This window comes from Sander vitreus, unplaced genomic scaffold (genome assembly GCF_031162955.1).
Source record: "Sander vitreus isolate 19-12246 unplaced genomic scaffold, sanVit1 ctg659_0, whole genome shotgun sequence".
Lineage (NCBI taxonomy): Eukaryota > Metazoa > Chordata > Actinopteri > Perciformes > Percidae > Sander > Sander vitreus.
In genome coordinates this window covers 7,192-15,018 of record NW_027595748.1, presented here as the reverse complement: position 1 = coordinate 15,018, position 7,827 = coordinate 7,192, and the positions used below count along the sequence as shown (strand labels likewise).

Here is a 7,827-nt window from a genome sequence, read left to right as displayed (position 1 = left end):
TACTTTCAATACACTTTCCTCAAGTAACAACAAAACAGTAGGTCAAAAGAAATGTAAACACATCAGAATAACACAAATACACATTAAATAGACATAAGATGAAAATATACAGAAAGTATTATAAGAAATACAATTAGTAGAATAAGTAGAATTAGTTATAATAATAATAGTAATCATTAAAAAAAATGTAAACACCCTTATATGAACATACAGTATAATGTACACAAATATACAGATGAGTAAGGTTGTTGTTGTTAAGGAGAAACATCCATCAATCTTCATCAGCTTATCCGGGGTCGGTCGCGAGGGGTAGCAGCTCCAGCAGGGGACCCCAAACTTCCCTTTCCGGGCCACATTAACCAGCTGACTGACTGTAGAGGCGGCTGCTGCTGGAGAGGGAGGGACGGACTGTAGAGACCCTAGACTGTAGGTCGACCCATGGAGTTGAAGGGCTCGATAAAAGACATATTTCCCTGACTTACTGCCGAGACCCGGACACAGCTCTCGCTTTGGTCGTCACAGAGATTGGATGGCCCTGAGAGGGACCCCTCTCCCCCGTACTCCGCAGCACTCCCACAGTATCTCCCGGGGGCACCGGTCATACGCCTTCTCCAGATCCACAAAACACATGTAGACTGGTTGGGCATACTCCCAGAGCTCCCTCCAGGATCCTTGCAGAGTAAAGATCTGGTCCGTTGTTCCACGACTAGCTACATTTTGTCTAACACATTTCTCAAGAGCAGTTATTGACAGGGACACAAATACTACAGCCGATATTGTACTTGTATATGTTCTGTGTAGTTGCTGAACTCCAGTAAGTAGTCTGGAAAGCTGTTTTATTACATCTAAACATCGGATGAAGAGATTCTTCTCTCTAATACAAGTGACGCTGAACTGAGCCTCAGCTACACTGAGTTAGCTAACGTTAGCTAACTAGCCGTCCGGGCGGACACTAAGTTGTAAAAGTAAACCACTTAATGTTTAATTCACACACTTGTCGTAGTGATGAAAACCCTTTGCTATCGTCAGATGGGTGATGACTTTGTTCAGTTCATTTTCTGTCAACAGTGTGACGTTACTAACGTTAGCATTAAAGCACGGTGGATGGAATTAGCAGGCTAGCTAGCTACCAAACAAGCTAACTGCGGTCAAGCCAGCCGACACATCGTGAGCGACAGTCAAGCCAGCTGACCCAGTGTTTTTCTGTACGTGATTATTGTAGCTTTACGGTAATAGCGTTTCAGAACTGGTTTCAAAATAAACGCATTACGTCAGGGTACATAGAACAATCTCGACAGTCAACGACAGCAAATACCGTCAAAGGAAATGTACGGAATTGTGATATTTACTTTCAAAATAAAAGCTCAAATAATTGACAATTGTAAGCTTAAGCCAATAGTTTTTTTATTGCAATTTCTAACAAGGTCCTTTTCCACACACTAATTTCACTTCAGGGTAATAGTAGACGTACGTACACGCCTCGTATTGCCACCCAGGAAGTTTCAAGTCATTCCGGTGTATAGTTTCAAATTAAAAGCCCACCAAAGATTCAAATATGAGACTAATTACATATGATTTTGGATTCAGTTTAAAAAGGAAACGCCCTGTAATCAAACAATAATTCCACTTCAGGGTTATAGTCTGCGAGCCCCATGGTGTGACCCATTAAGTTTCTCTACTATCAGACAGTCCAGTATCATAGCATGTCCTGTAGCTACTATCAGACAGTCCAGTATCATAGCATGTCCTGTAGCTACTATCCAGACAGTCAGTATCATAGCATGTCCTGTAGCTACTATCCAGACAGTCCAGTATCGTAGCATGTCCTGTAGCTACCATCCATACAGTCCAGTATCATAGCATGTCCTGTAGCTACTATCCAGACAGTCCAGTATCATAGCATGTCCTGTAGCTACTATCCAGACAGTCCAGTATCATAGCATGTCCTGTAGCTACTATCCAGACAGTCCAGTATCATAGCATGTCCTGTAGCTACTATCCAGACAGTCCAGTATCATAGCATGTCCTGTAGCTACCATCCATACAGTCCAGTATCATAGCATGTCCTGTAGCTACCGTCCATACAGTCCAGTATCATAGCATGTCCTGTAGCTACTATCCAGACAGTCCAGTATCATAGCATGTCCTGTAGCTACTATCCAGACAGTCAGTATCATAGCATGTCCTGTAGCTACTATCCAGACAGTCCAGTATCATAGCATGTCCTGTAGCTACTATCCAGACAGTCCAGTATCATAGCATGTCCTGTAGCTACTATCCAGACAGTCCAGTATCATAGCATGTCCTGTAGCTACCATCCAGACAGTCCAGTATCATAGCATGTCCTGTAGCTACTATCCAGACAGTCCAGTATCATAGCATGTCCTGTAGCTCCATCCAGACAGTCCAGTATCATAGCATGTCCTGTAGCTACTATCCAGACAGTCCAGTATCATAGCATGTCCTGTAGCTCCATCCAGACAGTCCAGTATCATAGCATGTCCTGTAGCTACTATCCAGACAGTCCAGTATCATAGCATGTCCTGTAGCTACTATCCAGACAGTCCAGTATCATAGCATGTCCTGTAGCTACTATCCAGACAGTCCAGTATCATAGCATGTCCTGTAGCTACTATCCAGACAGTCCAGTATCATAGCATGTCCTGTAGCTACTATCCAGACAGTCCAGTATCATAGCATGTCCTGTAGGTCCATCCAGACAGTCCAGTATCATAGCATGTCCTGTAGCTCCATCCAGACAATCCAGTATCATAGCATGTCCTGTAGCTACCATCCAGACAGTCCAGTATCAAAATCAGTTGTAGGATAACTTTATGGGGTCTAACACGTCCCTCTAGCCCTCTGACCTGGTGAAATATTAACCTAAAGCTGTCACATCATATGGATACAACTATAAAGTTACCCTAATGTTGCCTGTTCCCAGGATTACACACTTAGCGATGGTTAGCTTGTTACCTGTGGTGATATATGCTAAATGTAACATCTTTCACTCAAAAAAATGTCTAAGGTTGAATTGGAAATCAAGAGAATAGTGGCAGCGCCACACCAGTTACAGAACAACATGCATCTCAGGGTCAGTCCACATTACGCACAATAAGCAGTATGAACTCACTGATGTAATGCCATTTATTTATTTTCTAAGTGTTAGTAAGCTCAGTGAAACTGAGTCCAGCGTGAGGGAGACCCGACTCAGAGGAGGAGAGGTTAGTGAGGCCAGCGTCTCCACGGCAGGTGATCCGCTGCGCCACGCGTGGATGAAATAATGAAATAGTAAATAGGACTACAGCAACAGAAATATGTGCCGAATTAAGACGGTCAAGACGGCCCAGTGTTTGGTGGACCGGGTACACCTTGTTCACTTGATAGCCTACAAATCATCCACGGGATCAATTACGCATCACATGAGTTTACCCCCTCGACACAGCGTTTGTTCCTGGGGAGATGGATCCGTGCGGAGGACTTGGTGTCGCCATCAACAATGCATTTTTTTTATATGTGAGTGCGCGCACATAAGGCATAACGTGTGCGTTATGTTGCACATTATGGCAAAGGACAGGGGACATGCAGCTCGTCATACGTTTCCCAAATGTGTATGTGCCAATATAAGAAAATAGAAATACATTTAGATTTAAAAATCAATAGTTGCATGAAAACAGGTTGTTGACGAGTCTCGAAGCTCGAGCCCATATATATATATATATATATATATATATATATATATATATATATATATATATATATATATATATATATATATATATATATATATATATATATATATACACACACACACATACATACACACACAAACAAACAAACATGGAGAAGGGTTCAGAACGTTTGCATGGCCATTTTCATTTTAAAGTTCTTCCAGACGGCGCAGTCGACAGAACCAACGTTATTTGTAACTACTGCAAAGTGCAACAGTGGCGCGTCGGCAGACTCCGTTAGATGCAGCGTGTGGGAGAAGTATAGATAAACAAAGGCAAGAGAAGCTAACAGATGCCATAGCGGAGTGGCTAGCTACAGACTGCAGGCCCGTTAGTGATGTGGAGGACGTCGGTCTGAGAAACATGAGAGAATCTGAGAATCACAACAAATGACGGCAGGTATGAGATTACCTCAAGACGCACCATCACAAGAAGATTACACCAGTTGTATGAAAAGGAGAGGACCGCAAAAGCGACAACTTTACGTGTTGCTCTCACTGGGGACTACTGGACATCACTGGGTAACCATAGTTACCTCAGAGTTACAGTGCATTATAGTGATGAACAGTGGGCGCTGCATTCACATGCTCTGACTAATGAAAACAGAGGAGAGACATGCTGAAACGTGCTTCACTTCACTCTAACAGGGACATTTGGTACTGAACAGAGGCTGGTTATAACAGTGACATTTGGTACTGAACAGAGGCTGGTTATAACGAGGGGCATTTGGTACTGAACAGAGGCTGGTTATAACAGGGACATTTGGTACTGAACAGAGGCTGGTTATAAGAGGGACATTTGGTACTGAACATAGGCTGGTTATGCTGGTCCCTGATAAAAGAAGAAACATGTTTCTGCTGTTATCTCAGAAATTGCCTGTTTTTAATGTTACGATTGTGGGTGGACACTAAGTTAGAAATGTAAAAGCGTAATGTGCAGGGACACACCTGTAGATAACTGTTGAAATAACATGACTTTTTTATCAATAATAGCAGTTTATTATTGTTTTTCAGACCTGATTGTGGTACCAGTGCACCCTGGAGATGATGTCATTCTGCCATGTCAGGCTGATGATTCCTCCATCAGCGTTGTAAAGTGGACCAGACCTGACCTGAAGCCAGATACCGTCCTCTTATACAGTGATGGACACTTGAAGCCATACAAGCAGCATCCATCCTTTAAGGACAGGGTGGAGCTGGTGCACAAAGATCTGAAGGGCGGAGACGTGTCTTTAACTCTGAAGAATGTGAGAAGCATCGACAACGGGACATACGAGTGTCGAGTTAAAACCAGTGATTCAAGACGGAAAAAAGAGAGACACCTACTCTGACCCAATCAGACTCATCAGAACCGTCCGTCTGCAGGTTCAAGGTGAGGTATTCTCTCTCTGTGAGTTTTTCTGTGTATCAGGTTGTAGCTGCAGCTCCTCTAGAGTCTCCCATGATGAGTCAGACAGAGAGAATCAGTTCAGATCTCAACATTTAGGGAATATTTTACTCCTGTAAAAGTACTGTAAGAAAAGTTACCTTCAACTTAAAGTACTTCTTACTTTCAATACACTTTCCTCAAGTAACAACAAAACAGTAGGTCAAAAGAAATGTAAACACATCAGAATAACACAAATACACATTAAATAGACATAAGATGAAAATATACAGAAAGTATTATAAGAAATACAATTAGTAGAATAAGTAGAATTAGTTATAATAATAATAGTAATCATTAAAAAAATGTAAACACCCTTATATAAACATACAGTATAATGTACACAAATATACAGATGAGTAAGGTTGTTGTTGTTGTTGTTGTTGTTGTTAAGGAGAAACAGAAATCTACAAATAATTTGTGGAATCTGAAATTGAAAGTCATGAATAACAAAAGGAAGAATGACGATATGTTCTTTTTGACTAAGAAGAATAGAAATACGGATATCTGCAATATATATATATCCAGTATAACTACTAGATGTTAAAACGGCTTGCCTGTGATGAGCTGTGTTGTGATTGGTGGATTTAAACAATAGGAAACAGATGTTTTAAACCACCGTGGTGCTGCAGTCACACACACACACACACACACACACACACACACACATATATATAACAGTTTTATATCTATGAGAGCAGCAACACATTTCCTATAGCAGGACACCTGGAGTCTGTTGTTCTGTTTTAGATACGCTGACGGAGGAAGAGATCAGATCAGCTGTTCTAATCTAAGGAGATGCTAAGACTTGAACTATTGATTAGAAGTTGATCAGCTTCATGTGTCTCAACAACAACTGTTGACCTTGTGCGAATAAAGTCCTGTGATATCTCTGCAGGGACACACCTGTAGAGAACTGTTGAAATAACCTGACTTTTTATTATTAATAGTAGTTTATTATTGTTTTTCAGACCTACCTGTGGTAGTGAACCCTGGAGATGATGTCATTCTGCCGTGTCAGGCTGCTGATTCCTCCATCAGAGCTGTAGAGTGGACCAGAGTTGACCTGGAGCCAGATAACGTCCTCTTATACAGAGATGGACGCTTGGATTCAGAACTCCAGCATCCATCCTTTAAGGACAGGGTGGAGCTGGTGGACAGAGATCTGAAGGACAGAGACGTGTCTTTAATTCTGAAGAATGTGAGAAGCATCGACGTTGGAACATACGAGTGTCGAGTTAAAACTGGTGATACTGACCAAATCAGACTCATCAGAACCGTCCGTCTGCAGGTTCCAGGTGAGGTATTCTCTCTCTGTGAGTTTTTCTGAGTATCAGGTTGTAGCTGCAGCTCCTCTAGAGTCTCCCATGATGAGTCAGACAGAGAGAATCAGTTCAGATCTCAACATTTAGGGAATATTTTACTCCTGTAAAAGTATTGTAAGAAAAGTTACCTTCAACTTAAAGTACTTCTTACTTTCAAAACGCTTTCCTCAAGTAACAACAAAATGACTCGATAATTGACATTTGAAAAATGTGCGTCTGCAGGTGAGTTAGTCTCTCAGTGTGTTTTCTGCTGTTTCAAACATCAGAGAGCATGAAGACTGCTCAACACTGACTCATATGTTTTTTTTTTTTTTATCTTCAGGTTCTGAGAATAGAAACTCCTCTCCTGGAGCACCATACCTTGGACTGGCAGTAGCTGTTGCAGGTGGACTGGTTCTTGTAGCTGCTGCAGTGGTTGGTGTCCTGATATATAAAAGACATAAGAACAAGAGATCAAGACAACCTGCTGCTGCTGCTGAAGCAGGAGACGTTCAGCTCCTCTAACAACTCCCAGAGCTCTGAACACCAGACATTGTTCTCATGTGCTGTATATACAACATATTCTAATTACTTCTGTGGGTGTGAGGTCATGTGCAGAGCTGCTATTTGTCAGTTTCCCCCCCTCCCATCGTGGTGGAGGGGTCTGTGTATCTGAGTCTGGGATCTGTATCATCTGGAGCTCTGAGATCCTGTAGGGTCTCCCATGATGAGATGGTCCAGAGGAGGATCAGACTGAGAGTTAACGTTACCTTTAGAGAACTACATTTACTCAAGTAAAAGTTGATTCAGGGAAAAACAAATTTTACTTAACTCAAAGTACTTTTACTTTAAATACATTTTCCTCAAAGTAAAAACTAAATGACTCCATATTTGATACTTCAAAGATGTGCTCAGTTAAAATGTTGTTTAACAGCAGAGTGAGGTTTGACTGAAGAACACAGATGTTCAGACAATATCAACTCAGCAGTAATACACTAAATACCTTTTCTCTATTAAACAGATTAAATGTGATAATATTATGTATGTAACTGAATGTAAATATAATATATTCAACGCTGAGCTGTCTGCCTGAAAGCTTTTAATAGAAAATGTTTATTTATTGTGTAAATATCAGCAGACGGAGCAGCCCCCCAAATATCTTCTAATCAGGTGTAGACAGATCTCCAACAGGTCTTCTGTTTGGTGGTTTGGTAATAATCCATTTGATATGGAGGGAATATTAAATGATTGTTTTCTGCTCGGCCGTATAAAGCCTCATGATGCTAAATGTTATATTTCCAGCTTATGATTATATATGAACTCAGCTCGAATGGTTTAAACTGAGGAGTTGATAACATTGTGAATAT

At 41.2% G+C, this 7,827-nt stretch overlaps 1 pseudogene across 1 annotated transcript; it reads left to right on the top strand.

Moving 5' to 3' along the window:
• The first annotated feature begins 4,686 nt into the window (after positions 1-4,686).
• On the top strand, positions 4,687-6,581 carry LOC144514667 (butyrophilin subfamily 1 member A1-like; annotated as a pseudogene). The gene is made up of 2 exons (XR_013501507.1): positions 4,687-5,102; positions 6,128-6,581. The product of XR_013501507.1 is annotated as a butyrophilin subfamily 1 member A1-like (transcript).
• The last annotated feature ends 1,246 nt before the right edge of the window (positions 6,582-7,827 follow it).